This window comes from Bombus bifarius, unplaced genomic scaffold (assembly GCF_011952205.1).
Source record: "Bombus bifarius isolate JDL3187 unplaced genomic scaffold, Bbif_JDL3187 scf7180000009243, whole genome shotgun sequence".
In the NCBI taxonomy this organism is placed as follows: domain Eukaryota; kingdom Metazoa; phylum Arthropoda; class Insecta; order Hymenoptera; family Apidae; genus Bombus; species Bombus bifarius.
The window spans coordinates 246832-260916 of NW_022884989.1; the positions used below are offsets into that span (position 1 = coordinate 246832).

The following is a 14085-nucleotide window of genomic DNA, read 5'->3' on the forward strand; positions in this document are numbered from 1 at the left end:
TATCAGAAATAACGAATGCTTCTCGTAGTATTTGTCAAAAACGATAAGATCAACGATACCAGATAATTTTTAACCTAATCAGCTTCTTTCGATTAGTTTTCGCATGGGATACGCTTTCAAGCGTGAACGGCGCAAAGTTCAAATTACTGTTTCAGCGCCAGCGGCAAGATTCGGGGCTGCCTGATTGCATAAAACTACGCGACCTGACCCTACTCGAAAATTCGCAACTCTTGGAGAAACGTCGACATACGTAATCAAACTTCGGAAGGCATCCTGTTTTTGCTTTGGCTTCTGCTAAATGGGCACCGAACTCCTAAACTATAATTAATATAGCTACGAGGCTGAATACAATGTGTTCATAGATACTGCCACTTTCTCTCTTCTCTAATACTTTCACTTATTTCAAAGAAACTTCGAGTTATCAGGTTTTGTGCTTTCGTGTAACAGTTGAAATTCATGGGCATTTGTTTTCTCTCTATTGTCGTAATGTGATGCATTTCTCTTACAAGAATCAAAGGTACGATTATTGAGAATTGATGTTTGGTAGAAATATATTAGGTTACAAAAGTTTTAAAGGGTAAATGGAAATTATAAGTCAGAAATTAAGAGAAGTAGATCTGTTTTGTAGGCTTACTTCTTTTATAAAATAAACTGATCAGAACATTTCACTAAGCTTATTGCACAAAACGTTGTCGCCTGATAATTGAAAATACACGACAATTTCTTGTTAACAAGGTGTGTAAATACGAGTAGTCTGACATACTTCTCTGGATGTACGATTCAAATAAATTGTTGATGGAATCTATGGAATATCGTTCGTGTCCTGGATTCTTGACATCGGCTTTCTGCTAACCCTTATGCTCTTGAGATGGATATCCCCTGGTGTGCATGCACTCTCTACCCTCTGCATTCGTGTTTTCGCTGCCTTGGCACGTCGGTATTATGTTGTCTAGGGTAATAAGTGCGAGGTTGGGCGGATCAGAAGTAGCCTGCTCCTTCATTAAAACATCCGAAGAAGCTTTATCTGTAACTCACAAGCTCTGCTTGGTCGTACAGCGTGTAAATTACGCGACATGAAGAGGATATCATGTTAGTGACTAAAGGGTAGGTTGCAGAATTTATTAACTTGTTTGAAATTAGCAAATTTTTCCTCGTATTTTCTTCTTTATATAATTCGTGTCATTTTTTCTCCACTACAATTCAATGCTTCTTTTTTACTGAATTTTGACAAACTTAAATATTGTATTTACAAAATGTATGCATGATGTGCTGAAAATGTTTCGATATTATGATAAAATCGGATAATTTTTCGTGCGGATATAGAGATAATGCATATATAATACAGCTATTCTAGTATTTTGTTATTTTTTCTTAATAAAATAGTTTGTTCTTTATATTAGAATATATCGCATACTATAACAGCGATAGCTTCTTGTGGCAGAAGAATCGCGAGATATTCTGAACAGCTTATTTTATAGAAAAAGTGATCCAAGGCAAAGGTATTTAATTTTCACAATCTATAAATTCAAATTTGCCTTTTATGAAATTCATACGAAGGAAGATTTTCCAATAGTGTCTTCAGGTCCGCGTTGAAGGGAATGTAGAGTTCCGAAATCGTGAATATTTACAAATGGTAAAGGAAGAAGACAAACAGTGCGAGGATGGATTTACGATATTATTTAATCAGAAACATTGTGAATTCTGGAGAACGATACCCGTCCAGAATAATATGTTTATCGTTAGATCGATCATCTTTATTGGGACGAAGCCAGCGATTTTGGAATTTGTCTTCCATAACCCGTTTATATATCAGCGGTTTCCTTTTATGGAACCTGGTAATTCTATTCACCGGCTTCATCGAAAACTGATTACTTCCTTTCGTTTTGGGTCAACGATATTTGCATTTCATTTTCATTGTATCATGTTCGGCTTTTTGTTCGGTTACGCTTCGGTAAAACGGCAAAGAAAAACAAAACCTCGTTGAAATTGATAGGTTCCTCCTGTTCAAACAGATGTCACGTCGCGAAGAAAACCTTTCCTCTTATGATAAATTATGGATAATATAAAGTGTACCAAGTGAAGAGATAACAATCATTATCTTGCTCGCTTATAATTGAAGGGAAAATCCTGTTCTAATAGAAATTTCTTAAATTGAAAGAGATAGGTAGAGAGCACCGATAGAAAAAATTGGAATTGGAAAAATTAACGGTAGTAGTATAAATAAAAAGCTACAAACGAAAGAAAATATAGACCATTATTAGTCTTAATGTAAATATTATTCAAGCAAATGTTATTAACAAATATTTATTTTTCGGGCTTCAAAGTATTTTCTGAAGTGTTTGAAATACAAACAGAACAACCAATGTATCTCCGCTAAATTTCATGAAGCGTTATCGTAAAGCTGAAAAATCCTGCCACAAAAATAGTGTATGTTATAAAAAAAGTATGCGTAAAGAAAGCGAGAGGCAGTTTTCGAAGTGTACATGAAAGTGTTTTCTAAAATCTTGATCGTAGAAGAGAAACGAACGACGAAGTATTTAGGTCAGGAGAAATGAATGGCTGGGGACACACCAGCGTTTATTTTAGCCAGTCGACGATACACGAACATCTTCTCATTTTTTTCCAGTTTTGTTTCCCGTGGTTCTCAATTTAAATGTGACCCAAATACACTTCGCGTCGTTGACGACTGTCAGAGAAAAGCTCGGTGGTGAATGAATGGCGACAATGCCATTAAGATCCCAGCTTTAAATATGAATCAAGCCGCTGTTCACTTCAGCTCCGACTCGGTTGTTCGATATACCTTTCTAACATCGGATGCCTCGCATTAATTAAGCCATGCTGCTCATCAATCTTATTTTCTTTTGCACTGTGTCCCAATGGGGGAGAAGATTAATGTAGATAAGAGAGAAAAGCAAAGGGCGGAGGAAGCCTCGCATCCCCTGGCGATTTACAGCTATACAGTGTCGCGCTCAAAGAACCTGCTCTTGATTGTTTGAATTAACCTAGGGCATGTGGAATTCAATTATCCTTTGGATAACGTGTGATCTTCCATACATTTCTTATCATAACTGATTATTTTTTTCATATAGTTAGTTAAGGGAGAATTTCTGGTTTCATTGCAACTTTATGTTAAACGTGTTTTAATACCTTTAAAAGTATTCGAGGAATAAAGATGAGCTTACGAATAGTGACTTCATTTACGTGATTTATGTAACAAGTATTTAGAAAAATGTGAAATAGATTGGTCGATTTCCAAGTGTAATATATAGTTAAATGAATTCCAGATATAGAGAATATAGTAGAATTTCTTGAGAAAAGCGTAGATACATTTTGAGAGAAAAATCTCAATGTACTTCTTACAAAATTGAATACAAACTTAACTAAGGCAACAATTAAAAGAGCGATCAACCGTCTGATGGGACATAATTTTGTAACTTCAGATTAACATTCTAAGAAATTACGTTAAATATATGGAGTTTCCCTTAATCATATTTCGTAAATTCGTTCGAGCTACATCATTTATTCCCGTCTGAAGTAACCAAAATGTAAAATTTTCACTGCTACGGATATGAACAAACAACTCATTTCACCGGCCGGAGGCCAGTCCAAATTGTGCAAAAGTAACGAACTCGTGTTAACATTAATCCTAACGTTCTCAATTTCTTTTTCTCTGCTACGATATTATATACTAGCGCAAGACACATTAGAGTTCTGATGCATTAAAAAATTCTGTGGTCTCTCTGGGACCTCGCCTGAGAGCTAGTTGAATGGAGACGTAATTTATATTACGGTACGTCAAAAGGTCGTGCGATTAATTAATTGCTTTTGGCGAAAAAAATTCATGGCCATTACTTTGTAAAGCTACTTATCCTGTGTTAATGCATGGACGAAAAGATGCATGGTCCTATTCGGCGATGAAAACGGATTCTTTCATCCTTGGAACATGCTGTCTTTAGAGGAATACTATTTTTTTAGATTTTCTCATTACGAGATTCTTCCTGTTCTCATAATTAACTGATTCGCGACGACCCGTAAATCTTCGAATAAAGATAATTTTATGGAGGTTTAATACCATCTTGTTACAACCACATCTACAAGAACAAATTCACTGAATTTGAACACTTGTTTTGCGATAACATTTGATTTAGCCATTAAATATGTATTTTTTGTTATTCATCTATTTCTGAATATTTCCGAAATATTTATCGCCATAACGTGTCTTGCTTTTCGTCTATTCGATTGTAGTCATCATTTCATAATAGTCCGTATAATATAGCATTGCTGCAAAGATAGAAGGCTCGAGGATATATTTCAATATATTTTGAAAAATGAGAAAAACATTAGGTAATTTAACTAACGAAAGGAGGGCCGTGTACCATGTTTTCCTTACGTGTTCTTCAAATAAATCCTCTAATAAATCGCTTCTTTCCGATTACCCGTAACATATTGTTCGAATAAAGAATCGAGTTTCTGGCACGGCGACACATGCTAGACGCTGATTTGGCGGAGGCATGAATTTCTGTTCGCGTTTCTGTACGCAAATTATCTGTGCACGACGGCGCCTTAACGTCTCGGGCGTAACATCTGATAGCCCGGTAAGTGCAACGTTAAGGCTGAATATAAGGCGGTGCTCGCGGTGGGTATGAGGGTTGACAGGTGGCGAGATAACATTCACGGTAGGGGCGCGTCGCGTTTATCGTTAAAAGCATCGAGGGAAATTTCGCAGTTTCTCCAGGCGAACGAAACCGATGGCGATACATAGCGTGTCTTTTCTTCCTCTTTCTCGTCTTAATACACCCGGCAGCCACTCGGATCTTTCTTTCAGTTTCAAATCGCCTTCTCTATTTCCCGTGTCGTGCGCTTTTTGCAGCTTGCCATTGCCCTTTTTTTATCATGTCGTCAGAAACCTGTTTCCCCTCATAAAATCGCCGTTGATATCGAGTTGCCATTGTATTCTTCGCGTAACGTTTGATTTTGTGAGATCCTGCTTCTTCCTTCGAGAATTATCCTACCGTATCGTTTTGCCGTGAGAAAAGATTTTCTGGATTTTGTTTGTCTTTTAGCGTTACATTTTGTGGATTACTATACAGGTGTTAGTTGTAATGGACAAACATATGGCATACAATATGGACGAACGTCGTATAACGACAACAATTCAGGAAGAAAATGAATATAAGTGTTGGGTAAAAAAATTGCTTATTAGTATAGTTGTTTCGTGAATCGTTCAATAAAAGTTATTAGAGTTCTATTTGAGTTTATGATATTTGACATTACTGAAATATCTATTTATATTGAACTGTTAATATTGAGATATTAGTTGCTTCAATATTTGAAAATATATTGTTCGATAGGTTAACAAGTAGATAGGATTATTTGCAAAAGGCAATGAAATAAAACAATACATGCATCGTAGATTAAATAAATCTCGTACGAAAGTAAGGTCCAATAAAAATGATTAGAGTTCCATTTGAGTTTATGATATTCGAGATTACTGAAATATTTATTGTTACTATTAATATTGAAATATTAGTTGCTTCGATATTTGGAAATATATTATTCGATAGGTTAACGAGTAGATACGATTATTTGCAAGAGATAATGAAATAAAATAATACACGCGTCGTTGATTAAATAAATCTTATACAAAAGTACAACCTTCGCAGCAATTTTAAAGAAATAAAAAAGAGTTTATCGTACAACCTAATACATTTTACTTTTGAAGTCGAGTGTTGCTGCGGAAAATTCCAAGTTTCTATCGACGTGAAAATATAACGATTTAAAATCAACTTCGTGGAGCAGTGTGTTACGATCAGTTTACCCGAGGTAGACGAAGCTTACTCGAAATTCGTCGGTATTGTTTGTACGCAAGGTTGGCGAATTATTCGCAGAATATTCGATGCGGCGCCCCATTCGACTGTGTAACTTATGATCGACATCGATTTAATTTGGCCTGTTATTACCTTCGCTCATTTTGATATGCAGTGCGGGTTTACAAAGTCTGGATCAGTCGGACGTGCTACGCCAGCTTTTGCCATAGCTAATTAACATATGTATCGTTGATGAGCTTCGAGTCGATAATCTGAAGGATTCTTGTCGAATCCATAACTTATACCTGTTCGCTACTCATCACCGATGCAGACGTTTTCGTGAAATATCGATCCCGATAATCGTCGTACAGGGTGTTCTCTGTTAAACCATCGAAATAAATCGTTCGGTTGCTACTGCTCTTTCGCGAATAACTTTTATGATTACCATATGACCGTTATCGTTCAGAATCTGATTAAATAACGTTTCGCACGGCGTGTTACTAACGTGGAGGGGATTTGATAAATGCGAATAAAAACGTCATTTTGATGTCTGAGAACACGTAACGCAATATAATGTATTGTGGAAGCACGTTGCGCTGGCGTGGATAAAATATATTTTTGCAGCAGACTGGACCTCCACGTCAGTTACAGACGCACTCCGCAACGATAGTAGCACCTTTATGGACCGTTTTTACGAGACACTCCATGAAGTTTCTTTCAACCTTCGAAACCGTCCAGTACATAAGCTTTGTAAGCAGTTTCTGGTTAAATAGTACCAAGTACAAGCATCAACGTGCGACGTCATATTGTTCGTAAATCGAAACGGATAAGGTCAGAAGCGAGTTACGCGCATACGTTGAGAAAGGCGTCGCTGATAGGTAGAACGAGCTTAACTCGTAATTTGACTGGCAATAAAACGTTTGCCAGCGAAGATTTTTTCATGAACCAAGGTAAGTCGATCTGACAGTAATCTTACCTGGTTTAGAATGACGTTGGAGTAAAATTACGCTGCTAACGTTACTTTCGGGATATCATGCAAGTTAAAAATTTCAGCGGTCCGAGGGTAAATTTGATACCCCGGCTTTCACAATCTCTTCTTTCACACTAGAATACTTTATTCCAGATATTTTTTAGAACAAATTTACGTTAACCATATAATTCTCTATGATGTAAAAAAAAAAAAAAAAAACACGACAAATCATCGATTTCTCGTTCTCCGATTTGATCTCTCCGTACGCGTACATTTCCGCTTATAGTATAAAATAAATTTTCACGCTACATCGAACACCTATTATCATCGAACTCTGTTTCTTCATCGTGTAACGGATAATCCGGAGTACGCTTATTAAGATCGTTAGCGCCATCGAACCGTTGTTCCGATACGTTTATTACGGTAAACGACATTCCATTGGCCGAGCTTTTTCCACGCGACACGAATTTATGGTCCGTAAGAGGTAACATTAAGTCAGAGGCGCAAAACACAGATAATTATCTGAAACGAGGGTAGTCGTTCGGAAAGTTCGTCGTTACGAAAAATATTATTGGCGAACGGGTGGCTCGCTCGTATTACGATTTACCGTGTTTCTAGCTGCAAAAATTTAACGTCTTAATTGCGCGAACGGATGCACGTTTGTGCTACGACGTTCTAACGTTCGAATTGATGTAATAACCGTAAGTAGCTTCTCCATTAGCAGATCGAGCCCCTAATTTAAGTGGCTGCCGCTTCATATTCCAATCCGGTTGAACTCGACCTTAAGAAAGGTCCTATTAGTCTCGCCACCTGCCGCCAACACCCGTCATTCAGCCTGTTCGAGTTTCCGGGCTTGTTCGTTTGCGTCGGCCCGTTGCGTGCGAGCATCTCGAGTGAATTATGTCCCGCTGCTCCTGGTCGCAAATTAAACGCGTCTCGCGTCTGCTCGACGAGTATTAATCGACACTTCGCGAAATGCTGTTGCAATTTCGTGTCGTAGTCATCGGTGTTTACGAAGACATCTCGATGCTTCTTCGCGGATGCGTCTCCTACATTCTACGGTTGCGTGATTTTCGAAATTCTATGATTCTCGACGTTGATAGCTGGATACATTTGCCAGCTTTTGTAGTTATCGATTTATGAATTTTTAATACACGAATATACATGTGTATGTTGCATTCGGTTGGAAGATTTATTTTAGAAGAATATGAAGCTTGTCTCCTGTGGACTTGCGGTTCTGGCTTCCTGAATTTTTTATAGGCTTTTACAATTTCGAACAGGAATCTCTTTTTTCTAGCCGTGATTGAAAAAGTTAATATACAAGTGTATTCTCTTAGTTTTAATAATACTGTTGTTGTTTCTGTATTTAGAGGTAGGATCGCAATAGCCATTGTTTTATTCTTGTGATAAATCTATCACACCGTTCTAAGCCGAAAAACCTTTATTGCACTTTCTTGCATGGACTAGGATAAAAAACAAAAGAACATCTTAAATCTATCGATTGTATCTAGAACTATCTTCTAGTTACTGTTTCTTGTAACTAGCGCATCTGCGTGTGGATGGCGAGCGCGAACTCACGTTGTCATTTTCAACAAACACGATATTAGGCTCTTTTCAAGAAGTCTTAAGATTTCAGTCTTAATACTTTGTCGAAAGTCGGAGACAATTACGGATAAATCACGTTATGATAATTCGTTTAACTCGATACGATGAGAGAGATATGGCTAGAAAAATGAAATAACTTTGAAACGCAACAAAATTCTTTATTTAACCTAATTACTTCATTTTTCTACCTTTTTTATCGAGGCAACTTTCATCGAAAGATGAAAGGCTTTTGAAAATTTCATAAGAAACTTATGGTTACTCGTATTACTGTTTCGTTTTATCATAAAATACTCAGCTACTAATAAAAAAGTTAAAAACCAGGCATAGTAGGAGGCATCCAAAGCAGTAGCTTCAGTAACCTGAGGGTCTACGATGACGGCACTTGAATAGCTGTTCCATTCAACGGTACTTTTGCATTATTTTTCGCCAAGCTTTCACGATCAGTCATCCATGCAACGGTCGATTTCACGGTGCGGAGATTGCGTTTAATTAAAATGCATCGCGGTAGCTCTTGTTTGCTAGGCCGCAAAGGGATTAATAAGTCATATACGTACAGAGAGAGTGGAATTTGTATCATGGGTCGCGACTCGTTCATTCGCAAAACGCGTTACCTCCGCCACCGCGTTCATCGTTTGCATCGTCAAGGATAATTTTTTATTCAAGTTACGCTTAGGATGGTTACAGGCTCGTTCCGTTATATGTATTTTCCGGGCTCACGAATAGCGTACAACCCGTCGCATTTTCGAAATCGATATTCAACCTAAGAAATTCGCCTGCTTGTGTATCGTTAAACGTACAAGCATATAAAAAACCAAGTGCAAAAAAATACACGCACGGTATAATATAAACATTATACGTAATCTATCAAATTATCGAAGCTTCATAAAATCTGTAATCGGTAAAATGTACGGTAAAAGATGATCTATGCTACAACTTACTGGTAACGTACAATTTGGGTACGTTGTGTATGCATAGACCTTCAGAATTTTGAAAAGAAGAAGAAAATAAAACAGAATTGGTTTATTTTTTCAAACGTTAACTACAGCGACGTGTATAATAATGAGCGGCAGTCTTTAAACGATCGGATAAAACAGTGCGTAAATATGAAATCGATCACGGACTATGTTGGCATCACGAAATATCAAATGTTTAAAAATTCTAATTGCGGAACAACCTCGTATGACCTGATTTCCGATGTTCCTGAAAATGCCACTAATTTACACGTTAACGCGCAAAATCAAAACGAATTATCAGCAAAATCGCATTGTTGACGTTGATATGGCTTTCTGACGGGAAGAAACGAAAGTGCGTGTCTAACGTTTCGTACACGCAGAATTAATTCCGAATCACTCGCGATCACTGGAAATAAAGCGCAGCGCTATTCTGCGAACACGGACCTGTCGACAGCCGTCTATATTTTCGCGTTCGCGGATCGGATATTTTTATGGAACGCATCGTAGTGAGTTTTATGGGCCGTGCGCGGTGAATCGCCGATTTCTAGGCGAATGTCCGAAGGCAGGTATTTCGTGGTCGCTGGCATAGCGGTCCGACCGATCCGTTAGTCCGACAGCATCTACAAAAAACGAGGCAAGCATGGTCTCATCTTTGGATTCGCCAATTTACGTTCAAACTTACCAACTTATGAAATAAGCGAAAAGGAGCGGGGACGAAGTTGATAGCCTGAAAAAGATTTCGAAGCATCTGATAAGACTGAATTCGTTAAAAAGTCCATTTTAAAATAATACGTACATAGAAGACTTTCTTAAAAATAGATAATCTGTTTTATTTCATCATTTAAAACTCTATTTTTCAGTACGAATGCGATATATATTTATAATTCCAACATTTTCGAGGTCGATGTATTATTTTTAGATTTTAAAAGATTCAGAAGAGATTACGTTTTTTAACGAAATCCTTTTGCAGATTTTAGATCCATTTGAACAGCGCATATGTACATTTGAAAAATAGTATTTGAAACTCTAAACCTTCAAAAGTTTTAAAACCAGGTTTCAAATCTTTGATAGGTGCAATATTTTCTTTCAATCATTCAATGATCCAATATTTTTGTAAGCGTATTTTTTACTCTGCTTTATCCAATATTACATTCCCACTCTCTGAGCTTTGGATCGAAACTGTATACCTTGATACATTTTCATTCTGTATTAGAAGGTTTTATATCCGCAAACTATTACGAGCGAATACGAGCAATAACGTATGAAACAATATATCAATTTGTCTACATACGTTTACGTATATATATATATATCAAGATCCTATCGATTGGATAAAATCATTATTTGTTGTAATTCTAAAACATTTCAAGACTTTCGATTGTCGCGTTTATGATCTTCGCTTCCACTAAATGTTGCTCTCGTGAAAGAAGAAAATGAGTTTAAACGACTTCCTAAAGTTCGAATTAAACTGCAACCGTTGGGAAAAAAATATTTCATCAAAATTTCTTGTTTTATTTCTTCAATAATTAAACCTTTCAGAACCTTACGCAATTAATTGCATACATCGAATAGTTCAGGGAAATGGTTATGTTATTTATAAACACTGTTTTTCTTTACACTTACTTTAGAATTTACCATAATTTATGTCATTTTCATGTAATGGCTAAACTAACGACTCGTTCTTTCGAACAAACTTGAAAATTCTATCCTTTTTCGACGATCTCGATTTGACTCGTAAAAATCGTCCATTGTATCGATCCCTAAACGTGCTACGAGAAACAGATGCGAAGATTCGTATAAGTTGCATTCTCGCGAGTCGATTAAAACTTATTAAAGCCGTGTTTCGTTCGAACCGAGTTTCGACGATTGGATCGGACGAATAAAGAGGACTAATAGAACAGAATTATCCGAATGCCAGGCAACGTATTCGATGCGTCGCTCTTGAAATTAAGCACGCGTGTAAAGGACAGGTCGAAATTAATAGACATACAAAACAGTCGAATACTTTCTCACGTTTCGTGTGCTCTCTTGTTATGTTTGTCTCTCTATCACTTGCAGCTATTCCGCCGATAAATGCTACTGCGCAGAACGCACAGTTGCACAGTCGAGTAGCGCCGTTCGTTTCTATCGTTGAATAATTTAATAATCTGTGCATGCGAGTACAGTCTGCACGGTAGAGCGTTTTAATTTTAAATTAAACTTCAAAAATTTTCGTTTTACGAGTAACGAATATAATTTACTTCAGGCAGGCTGATTGGTTTACCATAAAGTTACATTACCGTTAGCAACTTGCAAATTCGGCCTGTAATTATATGTCTGTAATTTTCCATTGAGCAAAGTTTCAATTATTAGATGAAACTTCAAATTTCTATTTCTCCAGGGTAATGTTATCATATGGAGGAGTCGAAGCTGTAGAATTTTACAGTAATCCTGAACCGCTGATCCCATAGAATCCAACGATACTCTTGAGGTTTTCAAAATCCTACACTCGAGTAGTTCCAAATTTAGATGAACTCAGGAGACTAGCATTCGACTACTACTTACCATAAATTCGTTAGATTATTGAATCATTCGACCCTTCGTGGTCCGATCCTTACGATAGTTTTGTCATATTCGAGGTTAACAAAAATCCGTACATTATCCGAATATGTATGTGATTATGCGTGTCGACTTACGCGGATCTTTTTATCAAATATTTGTGAAACATTTTATATTCCATAGCGTTAATTTATTTTCGTAATCCGCTGTCGTTTATGTTGACCGCGTAAACTCATTCGGTAAACTAAACAAATATACATACATATATTTATGTAAGTACAGCAATGTACTAATACTAGCAATAACAATAAGCATGCGTGAACTATTCGACATTATCCGCTTCGACTTTCACAAATGTACCACTATATAAATTGGGTTTCATGAATACGATACGATTGTCTTTGTTGTGAGTCACGATGGTCATGAATACCATATAAGCTTCTTCAAATCCTGTGTATAGAGTTTTGTATAAAAACTCAATACAAAGTCTTATAAACTTTTTTTTATTAGTAATCAGTAGTAATTAATTAAAAGCAACAATAACTCACAATTTTGTTAGCGCGACCAACTTTGAAAATGGTCCGTGAAAGTTTTGAAAACGTATCCATTAATTCTATTCGATAATAATTTAGTCCCCGTGATTAATAATCACTGATTATTAGTCAAACTAAAAATGTAAAGTACTTCAAAGTATAAGAAATATATTTAATAACGTTATTTTATAGGAAGGATATGGGAGTCAAATTTTTCATAATGCGGTAGTCTGACTACACGACGCTTATTCTACTTGGAGTCACGCAGTTCTAAGTTGAACTGTGTCTTTTTTTCGAACGGTTATTAGTTAACGTGTAATTCCTATGGGTTTCTTTCTGTAATTACGAAGATTAAATGTTTTGTATTTAAATATTTAAAGTTTTATGTTGTAATTGAACTAAATATTTGCAATATAGAACAATAAGAAATCACGAATTCATCATATATTATGATATGCATTGGTATTGTTACGTTATGATAGAATTAAAATACTTGTAGCATAGAATAGCGCTCATCGTTGATTATAAACTATTATTTGAAAAATATTATGCTTATAATCGTACGGCTTTATCCTATACGTACATGTATAAATTGCCAGTTATATATAACATCGACAGTCTAAATAGAAAACAGGAAAGTTCTTATCGTAGATGGGCATGCTACTATCTCCACAGTTCAGTCCGGGTAAATCTATTACGGAGGTACGTCTGGTGGTGCCAGGAAGAAAGTTAGCAAACTGGGTCATCTGATAAAGGAAGAAGGCGCGATGGCGGCTTAAGTGCGATGTAGGGACGCGTTGATATCAGTTATCACTGTTCATCGTTGGTGGCTTCTTGCTGAATCGACATCGGTCTACGCGTTATTCCATTTAATCCGATTCGATTAATTGCTCCTCCTATTTTCGAACAATCGTATACAGATCAATTACAAGTTTTGCAGCGAACAGATCATGACAATAGATTACGTTTGTTTGAATCGTAGTTATCGTTAAATGGCGTCGAGTGTCAAAAATAATATTTCTGTGAAAAGTAATGTTACGAAGAAACGAGAAGCAGGAAAATGAAGCGATAAAGAGGAGAGAATGACGGAAAGAAAGAAACATCGAACGAAATAAGAGGAAAGAACAACAGGGAAAGGGAAGGAAGAAAGAAAAGGTTGAGATAAAAGAGAAAAAATGAAAAGCAAGATACGATTCGACTAAATAACGTTAATTACAAGTACGATAATATTTCTCTCGTTACAATTTATTATCCTAATTTAAAATATACTAAATTTGATAACACGTGTCAACAAAATATACGGTTCGACGAAGTATCAGTTGCAACAAAGTGATAAAGCAAAGATCGCAACGAAGTGAAATAGAAGTTGTAGAATTACATCGATGCAAATGTACGCGTTTTCTGCGGAGGTAACAAGGCGTAAGTAGAAACGTGTTGTAACTGAAATTTGTAAACGCGTTTGGATCCACGTGTATACATGGAACCCGACTCCTTCAGTTCTCGTATGCAAAACTCAATTTCATGCGAACGCAGTTGCAGCCACCTTTATTTTCTACCGCGTTTTCTTCCAGCTGCAGTGCAAAATCCTGTTTCCGCGAATTTTTACGAAGAAAGCTCACGACTTTGTCGTATCGCTACGAAACGATCCCGTGATTTCTAGCGAGTGTCTCTCTTATGTG

At 36.6% G+C, this 14085-nt stretch overlaps 1 long non-coding RNA gene across 1 annotated transcript; it reads right to left on the reverse strand.

Moving 5' to 3' along the window:
* Positions 1–9417: 9417 nt before the first annotated feature.
* On the reverse strand, positions 9418–10728 carry LOC117214738. The gene is made up of 2 exons (XR_004488929.1): positions 10018–10728; positions 9418–9955 (listed from the first exon to the last, which is right to left on the reverse strand). It is a non-coding gene; the product is annotated as an uncharacterized LOC117214738 (long non-coding RNA).
* Positions 10729–14085: the final 3357 nt, after the last annotated feature.